This window comes from Argentina silus, assembly GCF_951799395.1.
Source record: "Argentina silus genome assembly, chromosome: Y".
In the NCBI taxonomy this organism is placed as follows: Eukaryota; Metazoa; Chordata; class Actinopteri; order Argentiniformes; family Argentinidae; genus Argentina; species Argentina silus.
In genome coordinates this window covers 27,748,275-27,761,761 of record NC_139654.1, presented here as the reverse complement: position 1 = coordinate 27,761,761, position 13,487 = coordinate 27,748,275, and the positions used below count along the sequence as shown (strand labels likewise).

Genomic DNA, 13,487 nt, shown 5'->3' with positions numbered 1-13,487 from the left:
TTGCGGCTCAGGTACAGCACCGGCCGGTCAGCCCCCTCCACCTGCTGGGTCAGCACTGCTCCCAGCCCTCTATCCGACGCGTCGGTCTGTAGGGAGAAAGGGAGGTTAAAATCAGGCGCATACAGGACCGTTTCTCCACAAAGACCGCCCTTAAGGGCCTCGAACGACCCCTGGCACTGGCCCGACCATTGGACCGGATCCGGGGCACCCTTCCGGGTGAGGTCCGTCAAGGGACTGGCCAGCTCTGAAAATCCCGGCACGAACTGCCGGTAATAGCCAGCCAGCCCCAGGAAGGCCCTCACCTCCTTTTTAGTCTTGGGCCGTGGAGAGGCGGCGATGGCCGCAGCCTTTTCAATCTGCGGCCGCACCTCCCCTCAACCCAAGTGGTACCCCAGATACCGGATCTCCCTCCACCCGATCACGCACTTCTTCGGGTTGGCCGTCAGCCCCGCCTGCCTCAGGGACCGCAGAACAGCCGCCACACTCTGCACATGCTGCGCCCAGGTGTCACTGTGAATGACAATGTCATCCAGGTAGGCCGCAGCATAGGCAGAGTGCGGCCGCAGAATGCGGTCCATGAGGCGCTGAAAAGTGGCTGGGGCTCCGAACAACCCGAAAGGGTGAACTGGAATAGGCCGAGCGGAGTGGAGAATGCAGTTTTCTCCCGGGATACCGGCGAGAGTGGAATCTGCCAGTATCCCTTCGTACAATCCAATGTCGTAAAATATTTGGCCGTGCAAAGCCGGTCCAAGAGCACGTCAACCCGGGGCATCTGGTAGGCATCGAATTTGGAGACCGCATTAACCGTTCTATAATCCACACAGAACCGTATAGACCCATCCGGCTTGTTAACAAGCACGATGGGGCTACACCAGTCACTGCGGGACTCCTCGACCACACCCAGCTACAGCATGGCTTCCAATTCCCTGCACACAATGTCTCGTTTGTGTACCGGCAACCTATAGGGACGCTGGCTGTGGGCAGGAGAGTCCAACATGAGACAAAGCTCAGAGTCTGTCTGTCAGAGTCTAGTGTCTATCAGAGCACGCAGGGCTCTGGTCACAATAAAGACACTGGCACAGCATTTGGCTTCAGATGATGACAGCCCAGAGGGAGTGTGGATGGCTCTGCCCGACATAAATAACTAGTCTTCCTGGCAGACGACCAGTCTTGGTTGGTCACGATCGGCCATGTACTATATAGACTAGTTTGTCCCAAAATAGTTAGGCAGCAGCACTCACTTAAGTGGACACGTGTATAGGGTAGACAGGCGCCTTGACGCTTACATGCATATTGTAGCGGTGGAGTTATTCGGTGTGTTTTTTACGGGTAGAAACATCTGTATGTCTCCTGCTGCTGCGGGCGTAGAGTATCCATACTGCTCCCTCTCGTTGTTCGCTGCTTCGTTTTCAACGAATGGCTGACATAATCCTGATGCAGCAAATGTCCAGTGTTTCGGGAGGGGAAGGGTGGTTCACTCCTCTAGACAACGTTCATACTCTATTAGTACACGTGTCAGTGTCATATGCTCTACAACTTTGTCACCGGATAGAAGTTAACCTGTTGACCTGACAGTACTTGCAGACCAAATGTATGTTTTGAGTTTATTGAGTCGGCTATTGCATTCAGCCTTCAGTCAACGAATGCCACACCTGCCTGACATTCATTTCTCCATGACATTTGTGAGCTTGACATCCATGACAGGCGTTTTTGTCCTTTTGTTTCAGCTGTATGTGCTGTTTAGTGCCTATACTATAAGCCTTTTGTGTGTGTGTGTGCCCGCCCCTGTGTTTTGAGGTTAATGGGTTAGGGCCCATATCTTTACCACCTGCCCATATTTTTCTTTGCCACCAGCCCCGCAGCCCACAGATCGACCGGCCCACCGGGAATTCTCCCGCTGCTCCAGATGTACCGTTGAGGGTAGAATGTAACATTTTCCTATGAAGTATTTGCCTTGTAATAATTATATAAGTATACAGTATTATTAAAGCCTCATTTAATTCATTCTATTTGACCATTCTTGCACTAAATCAGCACAAACTCAACAATTCTTTGCATATAGTGTTAATTAAATTACTTGGAGTCAGATTATTAATATGATTTGCTATTAACAAAATATAGCTACATTTCCTTGCCAAACCTTCACATGGTAACTGCCATCCTCAATAAGGCCTAGAAGTCCACTCTGGATAAGGAAGTCGAGTAAGCAAGTGACTAACAGTGCAAAAGGTTCCAGAGAGGAAGATACTTGAGCCAATAAATAAACAGGGCCTCCAAGACATGTGAAGAAAGGAAGCACACAAACACCCAATGAAAATACAAGCTGTATTTTTCTTTTGTGTTTGTGTGTGTGTGTTTATAATGCGAGGTATTTTGTGTAGTTTATTGATGTAACTATGTTAAAGTCTAGATTGATATACAGTATGGGTAAATTCATATCATATTGGAGAACATCTATGCATTACAGTTTTTCTATGGATTTGTTCAGTGCCCTAGCTCTATATGCAGTAACACTCTGGAATATACAGTGGCTTCGGAAAGTATTCAGACCCCTTCACTTTTTCCACATTTTGTTGTGTTATAGACTTAATTTAAAATGGATTAAAAACAAATTTCTTTGCAATCAATCCACACATAATGCCCCATAATGACAAAGCGAAAACACGTTTTTAGAAATGTCTGCAAATGTACATAAGCATTCAGACCCTTTGCTCTGACGCACTTAAAATGAGCTCAAATGCAAATATGTTGTCAAGAAGTCACTCAATAAGTTGAATTGAGTCCATCTTATTGCAAGGATAATAGTTCATGTGATTTTGGAATTAATACCTTTGTTTTTATAGGGTCTCTGATTTGCAATGGAATCAATCACAAAATGTGTGGATCAGGTTGTCATTACAAACTGAGCAAATGGAGGGGAACAAAAGTGCTCAGGAGTGCTACCCTGAGGCATGGGGAGAGTTACAAAAATCTGCAAACTTGAATTGTGTGGAGGAAAAAGCACAGTCGATGGGACAACATCATCTCTGTCACCTTCCCTGTCAAACTTCATATTGTTGTTATCGATCGTCCCCCAGGTCAGCTGGGTGACTTCTTGGAAGAGATGGATGTCCTTCTCAGCTTCTTCCCTAACTACAGACCGGTATCCCTTCTCTCCTTCTTATCTAAAACTCTTGAGCGTGCTGTCTCTAACCAACTGTCTCACTATCTCCTTCAGAACAACCTCCTTGACCCTCACTAATCCGGCTTTAAGGCTGAGCACTCTACTGAGACTGCTCTCCTTGCTGTCACGGAGACAGCTCTCCTTGCTGTCCACTCTGCTCGAGCTTCCTCCCTCTCCTCTGTTCTCATTCTTCTGGACCTGTCCGCTGCATTTGATGAAGTAAACCACTAGATCCTTCTCTCCACCCTCTCAGAACTGGGCATCTCTGGCCCTGCACTCTCCTGGTTTGCATCCTACCTGGCCGATCGCTCTTGGAGAGGGTCGCTGTCCTCTTCACGTGCCCTCACCAATGGGGTCCACCAGGGCTCCGTCCTAGGGCCCTTACTGTTCTCCCTTTATACCAAATCTCTTGGCTCCACTGCTACGCGGATGACACTCAACTCTTTCTTTCTTTCCCCCCCTCTGACTCATAGGTGGTAACATGTGTCTCTGCGTGTCTTGCAGACATGTTTGCTTGGATGTCAGCCCACCACCTCAAGCTCAACCTTAACAAGACTGAGCTGCTCTTCCTCCCTGGGAAAGCCTGCCCTTTCCAAGACTTCTCCATCACAGTCGAGAACTCCACTGTGACCTCCTCCCAGACAGCCAAGAATCTTGGGGTGATCCTTGATAACCACTTATCCTTAGCTTTTCATTTTAATTAATTTGTAAACAGGGTTTCAGTTGATCATTTGGGCTCTTGCGTTTGCCTTTGTGAGGATTCTGTTATTTCTCCTGTGATACGGAGAACACATGATGAATTTTCCTGTGTAGTTTTGTTTGTGTACACAAACATCTACATAAACAATCTTCCCCTCCTTTCTCTCTCTCTCCCCATCTTTCCCACTTCTATATCTCTGTCAGACATTAAGGGCTGTGAGGTCAGTCTCTGCACATGCGCCTTTGTGCTGCGCTCAGCATCTTTTCTGTTTATCCATCCCCTTCCTATTTCAGAACAGCCTGACAGCCCTATTTCAATTTCACTTGCTGTCTCCACTTGTCACAACCCTATTTCATGGCCCTTACCAGGACCCATGGCTATGACAGCCACCTTAATTTTTTGCTTCACTCTCCCTTTTTTAACCCTAACCCCCCCCCCCCACACACACACACACACACACACACACACACACACACACACACACACACACACCCATACCCCCACCCCCCATCACCTCCCTCTCCTGTCCCTACAGTCGTTCTCTCTCTCTGGGTGATATAGCGTTTGATAGCTCTGCAGCAGTGGATAGGAAATGTTGCAGCCATTGAGATCATGATGTTGAGAAGAAGTAGTAAAGGACCTGATGCTTTTTAAGCTCAGTACTTCTCTCTGTCGCACGCACACACACACACACACACCACATGCCATCTCTATAGTTTGATTGTACTGTATCATACACTGGATTCCTGTAGTTTACTTGTAGTGATATGCAGACATAAGCCTAAATTCCAAGTAATCATGCACAGGCCTGCTATATACCATGTGATATCAGATGCAGGTTTGTTTTGCATGTGTTCTGTGTGGTGCACAGTACTATTTATCATATGATGTATATGAGCTAAGCTCCAATGAGTATTCCATCCAGTCTGACTGTGGGGGGACATGCAGCGTTCGGCCTGTAGAGGGAGCTACAGGACCGTGGCCAGGGTTGTGTCGGCGAGGCTTCGTTGCACACCTGTTGCAAATGAAGTCTCGTTGGCTAGTGCTTTTAACGTGTGTGCCTTTGTCATTTCAGTAGGTGGGCTAGGAGCGAGAGGAGTTATTGCCGAGAGACGACTGGAAAGTCGCGAGGAGTGTGAGACAGGCTGAAAAGCCAAGAACGAATGTGTTTAATAAACGGGACGAAATCCCTCTCTAAAATACTGCGTCTGCCTCTGTGTACAACGGACATTGTTACACTGACACTTCCACTGTAAGGCTTGTTTATGTGCAGCCAAAAGGTTCTGCATAGACATGCCCTCTGTACGGAGCTCTGAGTGTGAGGATGTGTGCTCAGCAGACCTCTTAATTATTTACAGTGCTCTGCAAATGGAGTCGCTCACAGGGGAACTGCAGGCTGCACTCTGCTTCAAGTACCCCCTCCATTTCTGTTGAAACTGGGTTGATGAATACTACTCTTAACTCTTTCTCACACCAGTTTGATACACATTATGTCTTTGTGGGGGGACATGCAGCGTTCGGCCTGTAGAGGGAGCTACAGGACCGTGGCCAGGGTGACGTCGGCAAGGCTCTGTTGCACACCTGTTGCAAATGTAGCCTCGTTGACTAGATGGTTTAAGATGTGTGTGCCTCGGCGTTCGAGGAGGAAAGAAGGGCGAGTCGAGTGGCGTATCGTTACGAACATTGAAATCGTTACGAACATTGAAATCATTACGAACATTGGATTTATTATGACCATTTTATGGAAATAAACGGGATACTCCCAGAACCCCATACCTCGACTCCGCCTCTGTCATGGACCTGTTACAGTCTTTTTGGTGATTAAAGATGCAGTAAAAACAATTCAGCTGAATGGCTGGTCTGCCATGTGTTTTGGTATTAAGCTGAGAGATGAAGTTGGGGAAATGTGACCACTCTCAAATTAATAGACAGAGTTCTAGATGCAAGGACTATGGGTCCATGAGAGTTCATGATATTGAAATGATAGGTTTAAACATTTCAAACCTATACATTGTTCACAAACAATTATGTAAAATAACCTTATCTTTTGAGTTATGATAAGGCTTGACATATTAATGATATTGATATTCTTTGAGATTCAATGCATTATGAATTGAAACGACCATTGAACAGCAGAACAACTCCCAGGTTGTGCCTTTAATGCACAAATCCTCCAATAAATGCATTCCATTCCTTCCACATACAAAAAGCCTGTAATGTATTTGATATATCTATTGTAGTAAAGGAATGGAATTCCATCAGAGAAAAATACAACATTTTGAACAGCATTTGAAGATATCAAGTTGCTTATTTACTGACTGGCCAGTCAGTCTGTACAGACAACAATATATTCATGTTTTTTAGGCTCCATGAAAACATTTATTTTTTGGTACTGTAATGATAAGGTCAAAAGTAGTATAAAGCTATTTCAAGCATTTCTAAGTCATATTTTTCAAGAATAAAGGTGTATATTTTTGTATTTTACAGGGCACCTTTAAATACAGTGCCCTGCATGTCGCTAATAGGACAGTGGAAAAGAATTTCTTCTGAATGGTGAAACCAACATAAAAAAATACCCTTAAATAAAAGCAGACAATCTATACTTTAATCTCATAGTAATTGTTTGATTTCAAATTCAAACTTTTGGAGTATAGAGCCAAGAAAATATGCTCTACTGTCCCATTACTTACACAGGGCACTGTATGTGCAACATCTATCTAATATCTATTCTAAAGGAGCTTTGGAATTTCTACAAGGACGTTTTGGTGCTTACACCAGCAAGAAGCTACGTTTACTCCCATTCTATTTAGTTCGATCGCGGCAGGTGGACATAACTAAATAACATGCCCCATACCCATTTCACAGCCTCTAGCCTCATTGCCACTTAGCCTCGCATAGCCTACAAAATGTATAGTTTTATTGTTCTATTTTGTAAATTTGTTATTGCTATTTTGTTAATATTTTGCTATTTTGTAATTTTTATGTTAATATTTGCTTATATATTGTTTTTTTAATATTGTTTTTTATGTCCCATGCACCAACCTCACCAAGTCAATTTCCTGTATGTGCAAATATACTTGGCCAAATAAAAGAATTCTGATTCTGAACAAAGGTAAGCACTTAAAAACTGTCTGGGTTGATGGTCAACATTGGAGATGTATCTAAAGACAAATGTAAGCCTTAAAAATGTAACCCTTAACCCTAATCCTAGCTTTAGCCCTAAACTTTACCTTAACCCTAACCCTAGCCTTAACCCTAACCGTAGCCTTAACTTTAACCCTAGCCATAACCCAAACTATAAAGCCAAACAGCTGTCCAGACCAGAATTGGCAGGGGAGTGAAAGTGTTTTTCAAGGAGCCAACGTCATCAGCTGCTTGTTGTTTCATCAACTGCTATATATTGCTCTCTGCTGGCCATAAGAGAACCTGCAGCACAATAGGCCGTACAAGGAGCCAATTACAGACATGCTCACTAGTCTATTCTGATTTCCTTGCGTTCCGTGCCTTTTACACTTCTGATAGTGTAACGTTCCGCCCTGTTCTTTAGTTTATGTTTGTCTTTGTTTCATGGTATTTCATTTATTGTTTCCTGTTTATTTTTGTGTTACTCACCTTGTCTCTCGTTTCAGACACTTCACCACCTGCCCTTGTGTGTTTTCCGCCTGTGTGATTGTCTACCCCGCCCTGATTGGCTTCACCTGTTCCTCATCATCCTTCCCTGTGTATTTAGTCTGTCTGCCAGTTCATCTTTGTACCTTGTGTTAAGTGTTCCAGCGATTTTTCCTTGTGTTGAGTATACAGTTGTGGTCAGAAGTTTACATACACTTGTAAAGAACATGTATGTCATGGCAGTCTTGAGTTTCCAATCATTTCTACAACTCTTATTTGTTTGTGATGGATTGATTGGAGCACATACTTCTTTGTCACAAAAAACATTCATGAAGTTTGGTTCTTTTATGAATTTATTATGGGTCTTCTGAAAATGTGACTAAATCTGCTGGGTCAAAAATATACATACAGCAATGCTAATATTTGGTTAAATGTCCCTTGGCCATTTTCACCTCAATTAGATGCTTTTGGTAGCCATCCACAAGCTTCTGGTTGAATCTTTGACCACTCCTCTTGACAGAATCGGTGCAGTTCAACTAAATTCGTTGGCTTTCTGACACGGACTTGTTTCTTCAGCACACTCCACATGTTCTCGATGGGGTTTAAGTCAGGACTTTGTGAAGGCCATTCTAAGACCTTAATTATAGCCTGATTTAGCCATTCCTTTACCACGTTTGATGTGTGTTTGGGGTCATTGTCCTGTTGGAACACCCAACTACGTCCAAGACCCAACCTTCTGGCTGATAATTTTAGGTTTTCCTGAAGAATTTGGAGGTAATCCTCCTTCTTCATTATTCCATTTACTTTCTGTGAAGCACCAGTTCCACTGGCAGCAAATCAGGCCCAGAGCATAATACTACCACCACCATGCTTGATGGTAGGTATGGTGTTCTTGGGGTGAAAGGCCTCACCTTCTCTCCTCCAAACATATTTCTGGTCATTGTGGCCAAATAGCTCAATTTTTGTTTCATCTGACCACAGAACTTTCCTCCAGAAAGCCTTTTCTTAGTCCATGTGATCAGCAGCAAACTTCAGTCGAGCCTTAAGGTGCCGCTTCTGGAGCAACGGCTTCCTTCTTGCACGGCAGCCTCTCAGCCCATGGCGATGTAAAACACGCTTGACTGTGGACACTGACACCTGTGTTCCAGCAGCTTCTAATTCATGGCAGACCTGCTTTTTGGTGGTTCTTGGTTGACTCTTGACCATCCTGACCAATTTTCTCTCAGCAGCAGGTGATAGCTTGCGTTTTCTTCCTGATCGTGGTAGTGACACAACTGTGCCATGCATTTTATACTTACAAACAATTGTTTGCACAGTTGATCTTGGGACCTGTAGCTGCTTTGAAATGGCTCCAAGTGACTTTCCTGACTTGTTCAAGTCAATGATGCGCTTTTTCAGATCCGTGCTGAGCTCCTTAGACTTTCCCATTGTAGTGTTTTTGGCTGAGTGTAATGAGTAGTGATGGCAGTTTGACACTGAAGCTTCGATACGTGCTTCAAACACTGACCAACAATTTTATCGAAGCACTGCTTCAAAGCTTGCTTTGGTGCGAAAAAAATCACGTGACATATGACGTCCGAAGCAGCAACTGCTTCGTTGCCTGAATGAATCACCTGACTGGTTCGCGGTCCAATCAGGTGATTCACTGGCACTGCCTCGTCTCGATTCTGACAGGTGATAGGTTGCGACAGTTTTGAATTTGAGTGCCTCAACACTTTATAACCGCTCTAAACAATGCACAATTTGTGGATTGTCGTAGTAGGTGCGTTGTTGCTGTTGAGTTGTTGGTATTGCGTTTGTATTCTCTGAGTGTTCTTCTTGTAATCTTTGAGTGTTCCCCATCCCACATAATCACCCCCTGCCATAGTTACACAAACACACCCAACCTATGCCATATTTTCCCCAGCACTCTCTCCTCAATAACACAATACACACATTCATCAATCTTTATTTGTAAATAGAACATGATATTCAGTCTTAGTGTGTGTGTGCATCAAAGAATTTCATCAAAGCAAAGATACTGTAGCGAACGGCGGGGTAGAGCAGCTTGCCTTAAGCGGGTATCGAACTCGCAATCTTTCGCTTACAAACCGGCCGCGCTAGCCACAACACCAAGAGCGGTAACTCCCTTGGCGGAATTGCTAACGGGCCTTTCACAGGGTCGTTACAATACTTTAAATCCAAGGGTGATCAAAGCAAAGATGCTTCAGAACAAAAGATCTTTTCTACAAAAGTAAAGTAGTTTCTCCAACACTGCTCATTGAGGTGTGTGTGTGTGTGTTCGTGCGTGGGTGTAATTAAAAGCCTCCTGTCCACCAACTAGCCTGCCTAATTTGACTGCAGCCTTGCACTTCGCCAGGGGAGGTCACTGTAACTGAAGCTTCGAGTAATGAACCCATTTTCGAAACAATTGGCTCAAGTGGTTCAGTGCTTCACAAAAGCTTCATTTGCCCATCACTAGTAATGAGTGTATCAAACGAGCCCTATTTAAATGGGCTGAAATAAGTCACCAGCTGTAGTCAATCATAATCACTCATAAGAAGTTAAGAGGCCATGCCACAAAGCAAATTTGATTGACACAACTTTCTACATCACCAAAATTGATAATTCAAAGTGCTGTATGTATATTTTTGACCCAGCAGATTGTCACATTTTCAGAAGACCCATAATAAATTCATAAAAGAACCAAACTTCATGAATGTTTTTTGTGACAAAGAAGTATGTGCTCCAATCAATCCATCACAAACAAATAAGAGTTGTAGAAATGATTGGAAACTCAAGACTGCCATGACATACAGTGGGGGAAATAATTATTTGATCCCCTGCTGATTTTGTTATTTTGCCCGATTACAAAGAAATGAGCGGTCTATAATTTTTATGGTACTTTTAGTTTAACAAATAGAGACAGAATATCAACAAAGAAGTCCAGAAAAAACACATTATATAAAGTAATTTGCATATCATCGAAGGAAATAAGTATTTGATCCCCTACAAACCAGCAAGAATTCTGGCTCATACAGACCGGTTATATGCCCATGAGGCACACAGATTAGTCCTGTCACTTTAGGAAAAGTACTCCTAATCTCTGCTTGTTATGGGTATAAAAGACACCTGTCAATAGAATCAATCTCTTCCATTCCAACCTCTCCACCACCATGGGCAAGACCAAAGAACATTCAAAGGACATCAGGGTAAGAGTTGTAGACCTGCACAAGGCTGGAATGGGCTACAAGACCATCAGCAAGAAGCTTGGTGAGAAGGAGACAACTGTTGGTGCAATTATTAGAAAATGGAAGAAATACAAAATAACCATCAATCGCCCTCGGCCTGGAGCTCCATGCAAGATCTTGCCTCGTGGGGTAAGGATGATCATGAGAAGGATGAGGGATCAGCCCAGAACTACACGGGAGGAGCTTGGTAATGATCTCAAGGCAGCTGGGACCACAGTCACCAAGAAAACCATTGGTAACACACTACACCGTAACGGATTGAAATCCTGCAGTGCCCGCAAGGTCCCCCTGCTCAAGAAGGCACATGTACAGGCCCATCTGAAGTTTGCCAATGAACACCTAAATGATTCAGAGAAGGCTTGGGAGAAGGTGATGTGGTCAGATGAGACCAAAATTGAACTCTTTGGCATAAATTCGACTCTTCGTGTTTGGAGGGAGAGAAATGCTGAATGCTACAATCCCAAGAACACCATCCCCACCGTCAAACACGGAGGTGGAAACATTATGCTTTGGGGTTGTTTCTCTGCTAAGGGTACAGGATGACTTCACTGCATTGAGGGGCCAATGGACGGGGCCATGTACCATAAGATCTTGGACGAGAACCTCCTTCCCTCAGCCAGAGCACTGAGGATGGGTCGTGGATGGGTCTTCCAGCATGACAATGACCCCAAAACATACAGCCAAGGCAACAAAGGAGTGGCTCAAGAAGAAGCACACTAAGGTCATGGAGTGGCCTAGCTAGTCTCCAGACCTTAATCCTATCGAAACTTTGTGGAGGGAGCTGAAGCTTTGAGTTGCCAAGCAAAAGCCTTGAAACCTTCAGGATTTGGAGAGGATCTGTAAAGAGGAGTGGACCAAAATCCCTCCTGAGATGTGTGCAAACCTGGTGACACATCTGACTTCTGTGCTTGCCAGCAAGGGTTTCTCCACCAAGTACTAAGTCATGTTTTGCTTGGGGATCAAATACTTATTTCCTTCGATCAAATGCAAATGAATTTATAACTTTATATAATGTGTTTTTTCTGGACTTCTTTGTTGATATTCTGTCTCTATTTGTTAAACTAAAAGTACCATAACAATTATAGACCGCTCATTTCTTTGTAATCGGGCAAACTAACTGTAACAAAGTCCGTTGTACACAGAGGCAGACACAGCGTTTGGGTTAAGGGAACAGCTTCCCGTTTATTCATTAACGTTCTCACAAAATGTCTCTGGCTTTTCAGCCCTCCCGAACACTCTGCAATCCAGTTGCCGTCTCGTTTCCAGCTTCGTTTCCAGCTTCGCTTCCAGTGTCTCTCTCTCTCTCGCCACTCTCCTCGCCTACTCAAATGGCGGAAGCACACACAGTCTCGCCGACACAACCCCGGCCACGGTCCTGTAGCTCCCTCTACAGGCCGAACGCTGCATGTCCCCCCACACTAACAAAATCAGCAGGGGATCAAATAATTATTTCCCCCACTGTAACAATAAACTTGAAACTTGAAGTCAAAATGTACTTTTAGATATAGATGAGAAAAGTTCTAGAGCCAAATCGGGGTCAGGTATGCAGATGATAAGGGAAAGATTTGACCATGTAAAAAACCTTGCTCGTTAAAATGTTTAAAATATTTTTTGTAAGGACGCGTTGAGCAGATTTATTTCATCCTTTCATCTCTAATGCAGGACAGTGATCGCTGATGTTGATGAATTGAGGTAAAAGACTATAGAGAAAGGACTGGTTGTTGTTAACGATGAATGTGAACATTAGACATTAATGGTGAACTCTATTTAATAACCTGGTCACGACTATGTTGTGCTGTTTTAATAGAACCTTTATCTAGTGCACAACATCACATTAATGCACATAGGAAGAATGAGAATAGATTATCAATAAATTAACCAATTTAAGAGTTTCAAATGAACATATATAATAAATAAACTGTAGTAAACAAATAGAAGTTTAACCATATGTCTATACGTCTCCTATGTGTCAAGGACACATAGGCTATCCCGAGAAACTCAAATAATGAATGGTCTGTATCTTCCTGAAATATCCTCCAAACAATAGAACATAGGTGGGAGAGGTCAGTTCGCCTATACTATATACAATATATATTACAACAGCAAAGGAATTGACAGTTGAGGTGCGATATCTTCAGGACGTCCACCAGGCTTGCTCATTCAACTGTAAATAGGTGTTCCGGGCTAAGAGAGGGGGGCATTGATCACCATTCACAAGGGAAAATCAAACGATCAACGTCTTTGTCTCAGCCACATTTAAATTTAAATCACATGGCTGGTGCCAACAAATCTATCTACAATGTAATTTTCAAAAACACCACTGGCTATATATTTGTAAGGCCTATTTGTTAGGATAATGTCTAGCAGGGTGGATTTAGTTGTAAACCAGAGGTTTGAGACAACCAGTTAAAATCACCTATTATTACTACTTCAGAATGTACATAGGAGGATAGAAGTGCAGCTGAGGTGTCAAGAGCACTATGATGAGCAGATGGTGGGCAATACACTCCTATCATAGACATCTGTTATTAGCCGAGTTATTTCCAAAACACACATTTATAAACATTCATATTGATTTGGGACAGTGGAGGACAGCAGAACCCATGCAGTAAAACTTTTGACAAAAATAGCCACACCTCTCCCTTCTCTGTCTGTCCTAGATATAGTATAGGACTGTGGGGGGACATGCAGCGTTCGGCCTGTAGAGGGAGCTACAGGACCGTGGCCGGGGTTGTGTCGGCGAGACTTTTGTTGCACACCTGCTGCGAATTAAGTCTCGCCGGCG

General features: G+C 43.8%; 1 pseudogene across 1 annotated transcript in view; it reads left to right on the top strand.

The window, feature by feature from the left end:
- The first annotated feature begins 5,156 nt into the window (after window positions 1-5,156).
- LOC310824053 (fibroblast growth factor 12-like) overlaps window positions 5,157-13,487 on the top strand; it is a 138,644-nt pseudogene continuing 130,313 nt past the window's right edge. The window contains exon 1 of the transcript in view: window positions 5,157-5,181. The product of the transcript in view is annotated as a fibroblast growth factor 12-like (transcript). The remainder of the gene's footprint in view (window positions 5,182-13,487) is intronic.